The sequence below is a fragment of the Natator depressus genome, chromosome 1 (assembly GCF_965152275.1).
Source record: "Natator depressus isolate rNatDep1 chromosome 1, rNatDep2.hap1, whole genome shotgun sequence".
Taxonomy (NCBI): Eukaryota; Metazoa; Chordata; order Testudines; family Cheloniidae; genus Natator; species Natator depressus.
Genome location: NC_134234.1, coordinates 254,473,663 through 254,488,140, shown reverse-complemented (window position 1 = coordinate 254,488,140; position 14,478 = coordinate 254,473,663). Strand labels below are relative to the sequence as shown.

The 14,478-nt window shown below is 52.5% G+C and overlaps 1 long non-coding RNA gene across 1 annotated transcript in view; it reads left to right on the top strand.

The window, feature by feature from the left end:
- Positions 1 to 14,478, top strand: part of LOC141979368 (uncharacterized) — a 163,383-nt gene that overhangs the window by 89,544 nt on the left and 59,361 nt on the right. Inside the window, exon 2 of the long non-coding RNA XR_012636791.1 lies at positions 2,126 to 2,243. This is a non-coding gene — a long non-coding RNA (uncharacterized LOC141979368). The remainder of the gene's footprint in view (positions 1 to 2,125; positions 2,244 to 14,478) is intronic.

Below are 14,478 nucleotides of genomic sequence, written 5' to 3'. Positions count from 1 at the left end.
CAACTGTGCTCCATCCCTGTGCTTGGAGCAGGAATAGGGGACTGTATGGGGGGCAGAACAGCTTGAACATATGCCATGGAGCAGTGTATAGAGGGCAGATCTAAAGAGGCCAGAGGCAGTAATGCCAACCCTAAATGCTCAAAATTCATGTAATTCTTCTCCCCTCCCCAGGCAAGGGGAGAAAAAAGGGATTTGCTTAAAATCATGATATTTTAAAAAGTAATAATACATCTGGGGTTCTTTATATTTCCTTTCCTGGTCTCTAAGCCTCTGCACTACACACTGATCACATTTTCAAGCTTCTCTCTGCAAATCAAAGGGCTAGAAAAGGTACTTCTATTCTTTACTGAAAGCTGAGAGTCTCACCTAATCATCTGACTCTGGGCGCTGGGGCTTGGAGGAGAACAACAAAGATTGCGAATGTGTTACAATCTCCCGAATTGGCAACGCTGTGGATGGCAAATTAGATGGCACAATAATTCAGCTGCCGTTTTGGGGCTGCCTGTGCACAAGCGTCGTGGTCCCGGAGCAGGGAGCTGAGAGCCCCTCTTTAGAGGGCTCTGCATGGCTGGACAACTGATTAACTGAACCAGGGAGAAACTGGAGAGCATTCTGGGAAGAGCAACAAAATTGGGGATGGAGGGGGGCTGATTTGCCAGGGAAGATTAAGAGCTAAATATGTTTAGCTCAGCTAAGTGCTGACTAAGAGCACGTGTGATAACTATCTACACATCTGAGGGATGAGAACAACAAGGAGGGAGGGGGATTATTTAGGGCAGTGCATAGGGTAGGGGCTGTATCTGGGGGAGGGGGTTCAGACAGGGAAGCCATCTAGGCTAAAGGGCAGTAAGAACCACCTGCCAGAGTGAGAAGTTAGCTGGAGGAACAACTGCCAGGGGAGGGATGGGGCATTTAAAACCGGATGGGACAAGCACTGACAAATATGCTGCAGGGACCAGTCCTGAGCTGGGCCAAGAGAGGGGCTGGGCCAGGTCGTGGAACAGAAGGGACATGATGACTGACTCCGTCTGCTCCATCTCAAAATGTTATGCACTGTCCTCTCTCTCGCCTTTATTCTATCTATTTATCTGGTCCACTTTTCACTATGTTCCTTCTCTTTCCTTTCCGTTTTGTCTCCATTTCAATCTTTTTTATACTTCCCCCTCTCTGTCCCTGTATCATTTCTTTGCTGTCTGTTTCATTTTCTCTTCTCTGCTCTCTCTCTTTCTTGCCCTTCTTCTCCCTGCTCCCTTCTTTCCCCCTCCCCCCCGTCCTCTCTGTCTCAGCCGGTCGATCAGCGTTTCTGTGATTAAAGGTTCATCTTCCTTTCATTGTGTGGGTGACAAATTCTGACTCTCATAATCACTTGTGAAAAATCAAGAGAGAAACAAACAGCTCCAGAGTCACTGAAATCTGTTCTGATCTTCTGTGGAGAGGCAGCTGGTAGGGCTGGGGAGATAAACCGGGGTTCAATTCCCAGGGCTTGGTGGGGCTTCTGCCAAAGTGGGCAAACTGGGATTTGGTTCCTGACTGAGCTCCTACTTCACTGGAGAGACTGGGACTTGACCTCCAGGTTGTGGGCAGAGATTTATAGCATCAAAGAGACAGGGGGCTGATTCCTAGGGACTGAAGTATAGATGCTACTGCATGGGGGAGACTGGGGTTCAATCCCTGCACACCAAGAGGTGGATCCTGTTGCATTAGGGAGAGTGGAGTTCAATTTACAGGCACCTGGAAATAAATCCTACTGTACTTGGGAGACTGGAGCTTGATTATCTAAGGCAGGATAGAGCTTGCACAGCCACTTAACATGAATCCCCACCAGATCCCCTCTCCCTTTGACCAGCCTTTGCTCCCTCAGCATGGCACTGCATCCATGTCCCTGGCCAGGGGAAGCCCACTCCTTCTAACCTTGCTCATGCCTGCCCCGTTATCTCCCTTGACTTTCTGCAAACAAAGGCCTTGTGGCTGTGAAATTGGTGCTACTGGGCTGAAGTGGCACAGGGAGGGAATCCTCCGGGTCTCACTCCACAGGGCACATCATGGAGGCTGTGCCATCGGGGTGACATGCAGGCTGCCTTACTCTCACTGGTGTGGCCTCACTTTGATGTAACCCTTCTGCCAGGTGGTAACGGCGGCAACTGGAGCTGGGCTCAACCCTAGGCTGAGGGGATCCTTTCGCCAATAAAACATACGCCTCTCTGCTACAGGAGTGTCCTCTCCCGTGCCCTCTGGAATGATGGGTAAGCAGCATTTTCATTTATGGAAATAAAACCTGCCAGTAGCTAGACTCCCCCATTCCCTTCTACAGGGAAGCAGAGACTCCTATCCCTCTCAGCATTCCAGCTCTGGGACCTACACTGCCGGAGGCCTAGGTGCAAATTTGCTGTAGCCTAGGGAAAAGGTGACGGTGGCTAAAATGTTGTGAGACTCACTTCCCTAATGCCACAGTGATGGCTTTCCTTCAGCCATGCCTCTTTCCCCTAGGATCGCACCTATAGGAATGAGCAGCTAATGAAGCTAGAGAGAATGAGAGACAAGGGCATATGACCGTCACACCCTGTTCCATGCAATAAACTCCTGCTCCAGCACCATTAGTTGCAGGCAGGAGATGGGAGATGATGGAAGATAGGGAGCTAGAGAAAATGAAAGTTTGGGGGAGTGAGGCTAAAGGAGATGAGGGGAGGCCTAGAGGTGGCCCTGGAAGTAGGAATTGGGCTGAGTGAAAAGGGAAGAGCTGGGAGGCCTGGAGGAGAAAGGGCTTAAAGGTGATTTTGGGAGTGGGACAGAGGAGATGAAAAGCCCAGAGGAGGCTGAACAGGGAGCGAAGCTAGAAGAGAGTGGAGTGCTGGGGATTGGGCAAGAGTAGATGGAGGGGGAAAGAGAGCTCGAGGAGAGAAGAAGAAAAAAGTCATGATCAAGTTTCAAGGTCAGGTGGTGAATGTGCTGCAGGATGTGAGGGTCCAGATCACCTGGGGACCATGGTCCTCTAGACCAGGGGTCTCCAAACCTTTTGGATCGCGCACCCCCAGGGCCAGCTCTAGGGAAGCAACAACAAAAAAAAGATCGGTCGCCGGCGCGCCGCCCAAGACGGAGCGGGGAGGGCCGAGCGGCCGCCGCTGTGCCGGTGGCGCTCCTTCGGCGGCGCTCCTCCTGCCGCGCACCCCCAGGGATGGTCTTGCGCACCCCACTTTGGAGACCACTGCCCTAGACCAGTGGTTCTCAACCGGGGATATACGTACCCCTGGGGCTATGTAGAGGTCTTCCAGGGGCTATGTCAGCTTATCTAGACTGGGAGGGATCTTATTCCCATCCACCCCCCCACATGTACACAACCAGTCCTACTGACTACAGCTCCTCTCAAGGCACGGCCTGGTCTTTAGACAGCAACATACTCTGTGTGTCATGAGCAATGATTGGGCCCGGCCTCTCCATCTCCACAGGGACCCGTTGGGGAAGGACTAATTCTATTACTGAGGGATAATAATTAGTGGCTACAGCTCCAGGGGCCATTAGTGTATTTCTTGGGCCCCCAGGGAGCCATTTAGAAACGCCAACACAGCATAACAGACTCTGTGGAAGGTAGGGGAGAGGCAGCAGCTGAAGCGGGCAGGGGTAAGGCCTAGCAGGATTGTCATAGTTACCAGAACTGGCCAGCCAGTGACCAAAGAAAGAGGGGGACAGGAAAAGGAGAAAGGAAGAGGGAGCCCAGTAGATGGATGTGCTGACCTACCGATAAGGAGAGCAAAGGAGACAATGATCTGCCCCCCCTTGAAATGATCTGCACCCAGTGTCCCACACCCTGACAGCAACGACTCAGCCCGACAGGCTACACTAATTGAATGAGGCAAAGCTATCTGAGGAGTCTTGGGAAGGGATTAGCTAGGCTGCCCTGGCTGTCTTGTTTTTGTTTGTTTCTACAGCCTCCTTGTTTCATTTGCCAATGCCGCATTGATCCGGCTCGGAGAGAATTTCCATTTATATTGCAATCTAACAGAGTCCCCGCCAATGACACCAGCCCTCGCTCACTGCCTCTCTCTTCATTTCTTCCCCCACTCTCTGCTTAGCTCACTTACTACATCTTCTCTGTCTCCCTCTGCCTCTCTGTCACTTCATCCCTCAGCATGTCCTTCCGCCTGTCTCTCCATCCCTCTGTCTTCTTCCCTCTGTCTCTCTCTCCCTCACAATCATTCTCTCTCTGCCTGTCTCTGCCTGTCTCTCCCTGCGCTCTCACCAGGTTCAGCTGTGCAGCTGCTGCCTTGAGTGCTGCATGAGTGAAAGATCCAGGTTTCTCTTTGGACAGGTGCTCACTGCTGGTCTGACGCACCTTGATGCCACTCCCATGAATGCTCTGCCTCAGGCTTCCCCGCTGGCCCTCAGAACCTAGCTTTGCCCAGATTCTTTGGGGACACCTCTAGCAATGGTGACCCCATCATCTCCTGACGGGTGATCCATACACTGAATCATGTCTCCTTGCCCCTCTCTTCTAGAGGAGCGAGAGGCTCTGGCCCGCAGTATGGCCTCATCAAACCATGGGCTGGGACTAGGGGCGTGGCACTCCCTCAGTGGGGACAGATGGATGGGGTAGGTGGAGGAGATGCAGAATCTCCCATAAGGATGGCACAAGATGTGCAGATATGATGCTTACCCTGAATCTGCCTCCCCTAAATTGGATGGGTTCTAAGCCTGGCCCTGTGTGTTATAAGGAGGCATCACCCTCTGCACAACAGCCTGGGAGGGGTAGATGGAGCACCATGAGTGTTATATATTACTAGGTAGGTGATTATGCTGGACACAGGAGGCTGGGGGGCAGTGGGACTCTTAGAGCTTTGCATCCAGGCAGCTGAGCCCTTCGCATCCAGTCCCACAGCAACTTAACCCCAGGTTCCATCTCCAGCCATGAGACTCCTTCGTGGAGCCATATGGGGCTCACCACTGCCCCCACCGAGCCACCTCTCATTCCTAGGCTGCTGTACCCCGCAGATCTGGCCAGCTCATTGTTATTCCTTCAGTCCTGTCTTGGCGCTGTTTGTCCCCACCTTGATCCAACCACCCCCAATTCCCCCACCTCTCTCATTCCCCAGGGAGCTAGTTACAAAGCTTCCCTTTCTCTCTTTCCCTTTCCCTATTTCCTCCATGTGCTGGAATTCATTGCAGGCTTGCTCCAGACTGGGCTGCAGGGTGGCGGGAGGGGAGAGGAGGAGGGGCGTTGGACGTGTGCGTGCACGGGGCACCTGAGATCCCACAGTATCCTGCAGACTGTGGTAGCCCCCCATCTCTCCCCAGATCCCTGCTCCAATTGCGATGTTTCACACGCATGGGGAAAGGTTGCTGGGGTATTGAAAAGCGGTCGGGAAGCAAGTGTTGTCCTCATTAGAAGAGAAAATATAGCACGGGGTGGGGGTGGGGGGACTGGAGATGGAGAGAGGGAGAGACAGAAGCCAAATGGTCTCGCCTTTGACTGGGGGAAATGAGTCGGGCTTTGCAGGAGGAGTGGAGGGGAGGTAATTCTGGTTCTCTCTTCATCAAATTTATAGCAGGGGAGATGGACCAGGCAGCCCGAGCCGTGACATAAAGAGGAGTGAGTCAGCCTATACCGTCTGTGCGCGGCGCCGATTGCACATGGCCGAAGGGGAAGGGGAGGCACCCACTTGGAATGATATGGAGATTTTGCACGGTGCAGCGCACAAGGCATGATTGCAGCAGGGCCTCTGACAGCTCTGGGGAGCGTGAAGTATGGGAGCGGGGGCCATATGTGGAGCTTCCATATTGTGAACTAGAATGACTTCCCCTCCAGCCAGTACTCCCGCCCCATTGTCTACAGGGACACCCCCCACCCCCCGCAGCCAGCGCTCCCATCCCATTGTCTACGTTTACAGTGATTCTCAAACTCTTGTACTGGTGACCCCTTTCACATAGCAAGCCTCTGAGTGCGAGGCCCCTTATAAATTCAAAAGCACTTTTAAACATATTGAAAATCATTATAAATGCTGGATGCAAAGGGGGGTCGGGGTGGTGGCTGACAGCTTGTGACCCCCCATGTAATAACCTTGCGACCCCCTGAGGGGTCCTGACCCCCAGTTTGAGAAACCCTTGGTCTACAATGACCCCCCTCCAGCCAGCGCTCCTGCCCCATTTCCAACAGCGACCTTCCCCCCCAGCCAGTGCTCATACCCCATTCCCTCCAGCAACTCCCCACCCAGCCAGCGCTCCAGCCCCATTCCCTATAGCACCTGCCTCAGAGTCAGCGCTCCGTCGAGTTGGTTAAAGAGATATGATCGTTCAGCAGAGAGAAGATGGAGGAGGTCAGGGTTTGGGCCACTGAACTCCTGCCGCATAGTTGAGGAAATTCAAGGTTGAACATCCTGAAAACAAAGGAGAGGGAAGGTTCAAGTGCAGGGCTGGAGTTTTGGATTCTCAGACACCTCCAGAAAGCCAGGACTCCTGGAGGCTTTCTAAGCAGCCAGAGGTAGAGCAGGGCGTGGCTGCAGGCACCTCTGGGAGCCTGTTTGACCCCAGAGCCACAGCATAGGGACATGCAGAGATGTGCGGGACAGAAAGGGAACTTTATTGCTCTCCTGTCTCTCTGGCAGGGAGTATCCACATATGGGAGTATGGCCACACCGACATGGGGATTGCCATTCCAGCTCGAGGAGACATACCCGCACTTGCTCTGATTGAGCTGACATGCTCAAAATAGCGGCTGCAGCAGCACGAGCGTTGGGAGGGCTAGCTGCCCGAGTACATACCCCATAGGTTTGCGTGGGATCCTACGAGGGGTCCTAGGCCCTCCCGCCGCTTGCGCTATCCTGGCTGCACTGCTATTTTTAGTGTGCTAGCTGGATCAGAACTCACACCAGGGTGTCTGCTGGAGCGGGCAGTTATACCTCCCAGCTCCTGTGTAGATGTAACCTGAGTGGCTTGGTTTTGGCTCTGCATTCAGGTGTGTCCCGCTATTCTGCACCCAGAACCTAGGCAGAGTGAACAGGGGGGCAGCAGCTGTTTGAAGTCACCGCTCCCCGGGCAGTCCCCCTCTCCACTCTTCCCCTCCCCTCCTTCCTTGCACTTTCTTTCCGGGTGGCAAACGCTCATCAACACTGCCAGTGTTTAGAAATGCCATAGCGCCACACAGCCCATAGGAGCCTGTCAGTGGGGTCCATTGCGGGAGGAATGATATGGCTAGCCACCCCTCCTCAGGATCATCTGACTTCCTCATCCTTCCTAGCTATCTGCTTGTGTACCTACCGGCTCTCTTTAGCCTGCCCATCCATTGCATATATCGGATCAATCCCAGCTAGCTAAAGACATGTGGCGCTAGGAATCCTACATATCCCTGACCTCGCCCACCACCTCCGGTTCCATCAGAAACCTCAGTGAGAATCCCTTGAAGCACCAAGGATGTATGCTGATTCCTGTGTTTATTGATTCTCCTCCCACATATCCCAGTGCCCCCTGCAGGATCCCCAGATTTCTGCCCTTGTTCTGAGGCACAAAAGGCATGGGTGCCAGCCAGGAGTAACAGTGCAGCACACCCTTCTCTCTCTCTCTCCCACCATACTTCCCCAGTGGAGGCAGCAAGTCACTAATGGATTGTGGCCTTCCGGCCCTGAGCGGTTCTGGAAAACTGGGCAAGGTTTGTCAGTGGAATTGATTTTCAGTGGGAACTGAGCACCTGAATCCTGTAGGCCCCTCTGAACAGCCCAGCCAGAGCGTCTCCTAGACACTGTTGAACGTGTTGGGTTCACACACCTCTCCAACGTTCCTCTTTTTGAAGGCGGTGGCTCGTTTTAGACACGAAGTACCCCATGTCCCACACAGATTTGGTTTCCCCCTCCCTGTTGATGTGGGAAATGATTTACACCAGAAATAGACACTCCTGGAGCAGAGGCTGTAGAGTGTCACTGACATGAAAGCAATGGGCCATTTCCTTCCTGGGCGACAGTGGTGTGTCCCTCAAACTGGGCCTTCGGTATAGGCTGTGTCCCACACGTGGGCCTTGACAGGTGGAGAATCAGGAGGAGAGATGGGTGGCAGTGGGGACACATTGCCAGTGTGACACTCCCCAGGGTTGTGAGGCACTTCACCACTACCTGCCTGTAGTGTGAGGAGTCCTGTCTGCGCCTGCAATAGCCCAGCTCCTTGAAACCACCAGCCCCTGGCAACACAAGCACTGCCTTCTTGGCCCCCACAGACCTCACTCGCTCAGGGGATAGGCACACCCCAGGCCCTGAGTCCCTGGAGGGGTCCCTGCAGTGTCCAGACCCCTTCACCAGACATGCACAGAACTACCAGGCCTGCTGTCCCCAAAGGGAGAATGGACCCACCGCCTAGATGGATTTCAATCCAGCAGCAGCATTTTGCTTAAGCCACTGCACTGAAATATGTTTGTAGTGAAAAGAAAAATAAGTTTAGTAACAAAGAGTTGAGACTCCGAAGTTTCAAGGGATTAGTGAATCAGGATAATGGAAACAGAATGGTTCCATATAAAACAAAAGAATAATGTGCTTCCTAGAGTCTAAACTTAAGAGGCTCAACCATTGTCTAAAGTAGTTTATCTCACCTAAAGTAATCTCCCGGCATCTCCAACCAACATAGACGCATAGATATTAAGGTCAGAAGGGACCATTACGATCATCTAGTCTGACCTCCTGCACAATGCAGGCCACAGAATCTCACCCACCCACTCCTGCAATAAACCTCTCGCCTATCTCTGAGCTATTGAAGTCCTCAGATCATGGTTTAAAGACTTCAAGGTGCAGAGAATCCTCCAGCAAGTGACCCGTGCCCCATGCTGCAGAGGAAGGCGAAAACCCCCCAGGGCCTCTTCCAATTTCCCCTGGAGGAAAATTCCTTCCCAACCCCAAATATAGTGATCAGCTGAACCCTGAGCATGTGGGCAAGATTCACCAGCCAGATACCCAGGAAAGAATTCTCTGTAGTAACTCAGATCCCACCCCATCTAACATCCCATCACAGGCCATTGGGCCTATTTACCATGAATAGTTAAAGATCAATTAATTGCCAAAATCATGTTATCCCATCATACCATCTCCTTCATAAACTTATCGAGTTTAATCTTGAAGCCAGATATGTCTTTTGCCCCCACTGCTTCCCTTGGAAAGCTGTTCCAGAACTTCACTCCTCTGATGGTTAGAAACCTTCGCCTAATTTCAAGTCTAAACTTCCCAATGGCCAGTTTATATCCATTTGTTCTTGTGTCCACGTTGGTACTGAGCTTAAATAATTCCTCTCCCTCTCCGGTATTTATCCCTCTGATATATTTATAGAGAGCAATCATATCTTCCCTCAGCCTTCTTTTGGTTAGGCTAGGATCCCGCTTTCCTGAGTGCTAAAACGCTGTCCTTTTTGCTTCCTCGGTCCAGGATAAAGGGGTGGCTTTTTGCCTTTCCCTTATATACTCCCAAATTCATTGCTTGACCAGGGTCAGGATGATTCCTGGGATTCATTCTTTGATGTGCTGACCCCATATTGATTTCCCAGCTTCATGTTGACTTCAGGGCATCCATTGTGTTGGCTTGCAATGCGTAATTTACATGTGAACCGAAGTGGCCAGGTGAATACACAGCCTCTATTTGGCAGACATTTTTTTGGTCAGCCCTGCCTTGATTCAGACTTTAAAACACATTTCCCAGCATATCTACACATGTCTTCTTGCAGCGTGTCAGTACGTATGTTTCAGAATGCTATTAATTACTATTGTGATCCTGGCTTTTGTTCCAGATCTCACATAGCATTCTTTATGGATAAATGCTATGAAGGGGGGTGCTAGGTGTAGTGAGTTTGTCAGGCCTGACAGAAGTTGCTGTTCTTGAACAATGACCCCTTTGCCAGTTGACATTGTGGGGTTCTTAGGGTCACAACCAGCCTTTGTGAACCTTTGTTAAGCCAAAGGAAACCTGGCTACCAGCTGGGACCTCTTGGCCACTAGACTAAACACCCTGGTCTGGATTCTCCAGTGTGTTAAGGCTAGTCTGGTGACACAAAGAAATCTTAAACCAATCAGTAGAGGAGTCCCCCAAAGTAGTGGGGTATGGCCAGTCAAAAGGGGGCAAACCTGGACTCCTGTTGCCTGAACAGCCCTTGGGTTAAATTAGAACAGCCTTGGGGACTGGGCCTGCCCCTAATTTAAAGCCTCTGAAACCCACCCCACCCCAAGCCACCACATTGGCCTCTGGTTCTGGGACAGCTCAGCACATCCTGTCTCCTGCTCCTACCTGTGTTTGGGATGTGGGGGCTAGGTCTCCTGGGGAATGTGGGTGGCAGCTGCCACATGACACTCAGGTCTGTGACCCCTGTATACCCAGTGGAGACGAGGCGGGAAATGTGACTACTGATCTTGATCACCAATCAGTTCTGCACCTGTGAGAACGATGATGCAAGGGCTGGGGGGATTTTGCAAAGGGGACGTTAACAGGGAAGAGGTAGCAGAAGCTTACATTGAAAAACTTACAACACAGAAGAAGCCTGGAAGTAAGTCGGGGTGGGGACTGCTTCAGGTGGGGATTGAGGGGCATTGGCAGAGCAGGGATTTGGGTCCAGGGATAGAAGGTGGTGCTGCTAGGTTGGGAGTGAGATGAACTGGCAGGGAGGTGTGGGAGGGGGGCAGTGGGGAAGGAGGAGAGCAGGACTGGAATACCAAGGGACACTGCAGCTTGGCAATTTCAACCTTCTCCTTGACCAGACCCAGGGAACAGGTAGAGTCTGAAAACAGCAGTGTCTGATCCCAGAGCAGAAGGAAATGGAAAACACAAGGAAAATAGCATCTCACATTATCAGAGAGCGATACTGAAGTTTTGCCATTAGGAGTGCAGAAACAAAAAAGCAATGAAATCTAATCAGGCAGAAATCCCTGAAATGTACCAAAGAGGAAGGATCCAGTGAGCTCTGATGGAGGGTTACCATTGGCTGCAGTGGGGTCAAAACCTTCCCTGGCACAATGACAGGGCATTGATTGCTGCCCAGAGAGGGAGGTGGCACATAAATCCCTTCCCAGTGAGCCCTCGTGCACTGTTTCTACCTTTGCCCCCTCTTTATTGAACAGTTTTGAACATGAGCGTAACCCCATCTGGATCTCCCTGAGGAAGGGCTCTGACTATTCCAGGCACTAACCTGGACAGCACTTACTCCTTATTTAAAGAGACAAGGCAGCGGTGGCAAAGAGAGGAAGCAGAATAAAGACCGAGGGAGGGACTCTGCCGTCGGCAAGGACCAGTGGAATCCTCCGTCAGAGCTTTCTGGACACCACCTCTCCTTGCAGCTTTAATCAATATAACCTGATAACATGCAGCAGTTTTAAGTGACTCCAGCACTAAAAGCTCCGACAGACGTGAGGCTTACGAGGTGATGGCTGGTAAAGCCACTCTCCCAGACAAGTCATGCTTTCCACTGCTTTTCCTTTCTTTCTCAGTCTGTGGGACACTGGGGAGGAGAAATCGGATGCCCCGCCAAGCTAGGAAATGCCCGATGAGAAAGGACCAGCAGTCGCAGGGTTCGTTCATGGAGGGAAGGAGAGAGCAAGAGGGAGAGAGTGGGATGAGGGAGACGGCAGAGAGGGAATGTGTGGAAGGGATGGAGGCCTGAGGAGGGGGGATACTGTTGGAGGGAAAGGGGTTGGGTGAGAATGGAAGAGGTCTACACTAAAAAAATGGCTGACTACCATTCCGTCTCCCCCTTCGCCTCCATCCCTCCTTCGCCTTTCCCCTTCCCCTCCATCGCCTCTCCCCTTCCTTCCATCCCTCTCTCCATTCCTCATTCCCATCACTGACAAGGGTTGTTAGCAACGAGCCCCCTCGCACCCCTGCACCTGGTGTTGACAGCACTTTGGCTGCTAGTGTAGAAAGGACAAAAACATTTGCAATCCCACCCCACACACCCTGCAGAAAGCGTGTGATCAATAGCCAGCCAGATCCTCAGCTGGGCCGAGCTTTTGCCACCTTTCCGCTTCCCTGACCCTGGGGCTACTGGGAGCCAAAATGGCCCTTGGTGTAACTTAAAGTAACTTAAAGTTTTTAATTATGCTGGCTGCAACGGTCCCGCAGGGAGGGCTGCGCTGACCAGCAGTCAACTGGAGTGCTGTATGATCTGGGCCCGTCCCATTCCTGTCCTTGATACCCTCTGTACACCCATTGAGGATCACCCCTTCTTGGGGTCTCCTCAGCAGACTTTGGCCCATAGACACTCAGGCTTTTCCTCCCCAGGGATACTTCCGCCCACCTTGAATAACACCAGAGCACAGGCAGAGCAGGGCAGGGTGTTGAAAATGGCAGAGACACCTGGCAGCCTGTTAATAGGGGTTCCCACCGTGGCTAGTGGTGGGGGGAGCTGAACTGGATCTGGCAATAGTTGGAATTGTAGGGGGCAGTGATGGGGAAACCTATTGTAGACACAGACCCTGTCAAAGAGCAGTGAAGGGACAAGTCCCACTGATGCCACAAGCTCAGAGGTTGGCAGTGTCGGGGCTGGGTGGATAGAGGGGCTCTGGGAGAGGGAGCATCTCTGGGGTAGGAGGCAGAGAGTGGAAGAAGCGAGGGACAGAGAAATAAGTGAGGGAGCAGCAGTGGGCGAGGTGGCCAGTGACAGAGGGAGAGGAGGGATCAGTGGTGTTCTGAGTGGGGAGCGTTTGGATCTCTAATGCTTTGGTTTTCCTGATGGTCTTCCGATTAATTCGTTCTGCACTTGTCCCCTCAGAGCTGCCTGAGTTGGAGACATCCCCGTTAGCCTGATGCTAGGTAACCAGTCTGTGGCAGAAACCAGACAAGCAGAAGCCCCCAACCACCCCTCGCAGAGCCCTGTCATAACCAGTCGGCTTCCAGCCCCTGCCAGCTGCCCCCAGCGCCGGCCGTCTGTGTGAGTTAAGCATCTCATCCTGAGCGGCAGAGAACTGCCAAAGCCGGCCTGTATCATTCACAGCATCTGTGAGTGCAGCGCTGCCATCCAGACATCATCCGCCCTGCAGCTCCACGGGCACTCAGCTGGTACAGGAGGGAGGCCAAATGCACACTGTCACCCATACATCTGCCAACATATAAACACACATGTACCAGCCCCGATATACATACACCCCCCACTACGTGCTCACATAGGTGTGCACATCCCCTTCCAAATAGGCACATGCCCATCTCACATGAGCACACCTGTAGCCCAGAACATACATACTCTCTAAAACATGCACACACAGATGTGTATACCCCCCAACGCACGGGTGAATACACCCCCAACACCCAGCCACACAGATGTGTCCACCCCCCCAACACATGGGTATATACACCCCCAACACATGGGCACACAGATGTGTGAACCCTCGCTCTGCATGGACACAGATAGTGTATACACCCCATAATGCATGGACACAGATGTGTGCACTCCCCCACCCCCACATGGACACAGCTATGTACACACCTCCTTGTGCATGGACACAGATGTGTCTGATTTACAGGATCTGTGCTATGCCCTGGCCTTTAAGCAGTCCCCTGGGAGGACCCCTGCAGTGTGCTGATCCCTGAGGCGATCTCGCTTTTCTGTAAGGGTAGGCCACGCAGCTTCAATGCCTCATCGACTGAGCCTCCAGGGTACAACACTCCTGGTTCACACTGCGAGCATCACCCAGTGAGTCCCATCAAAGTAGTATCCGCAGCAATTCCAGGCAGCCTTTTCCAAACAGAGTAGGGTTTATTAGTCAGCTGGAACCCAGCAGTGGGAAATCCTTAGGTTAGCACAGCGCTGGAAAGGTTAAGACACAGTCCATAATGGCTGATGCCAGGGCTCCAATGAGGAACCACCTTGGTTGCCTTTATCTGGGCTTGTCTACACTCCGGGTGTGACAGTGGCCTAGCTACGGTGCTGTAGCTTTGTTGCTGTAGCGCCATAGTGCAGAAGTGTCCTACAGTGATCGAAGGGGCTTTTCTGTTGCTGTAGGTAAGTCACCTCCCCAACAGAAGTCTTCCACTGACCTAGCCGGGTCTGCCCCAGAGGTGAGGTCGGCATAGCTCTGGCACTCATGGAGTGTGAATTTTTCACACCCCTTAGCGACATAATTATGTTGAGCTAAATGTTAAATATAGAGCAGGCCTCTCTATCCCTTTGTCTGATGCAATGGCTACACTAGAGAGTTTACACACATGAAGATGCGCCGGGCGGGTGGAGTGGGTCAGGGTGCGGGGGCACCCATTTTTCTGGGGCTCCCCACTTGGCTGGAGTCCCTGGGCACAGGCCCTGTTGGCCCAATGGCTAATCCGTCACGGCTGACCTAAGGCCTGCTCCCACCGACATAGCTACCGCCACTCACTGGAGGTGGTTTTATTTTGCTGACCAGGAACTCCCTCCCGGCCTAGAATGTCTTCACCAGGCACACTGCAGTGGCTCAGCTTCACCGCTGTAGCACGTCTAGTGTAGACTATCCCATAGCCTTAGTCCCAGGTAGTCACTAGGTAGTCACTGTGTCTCCATGAGCCCAGTTCT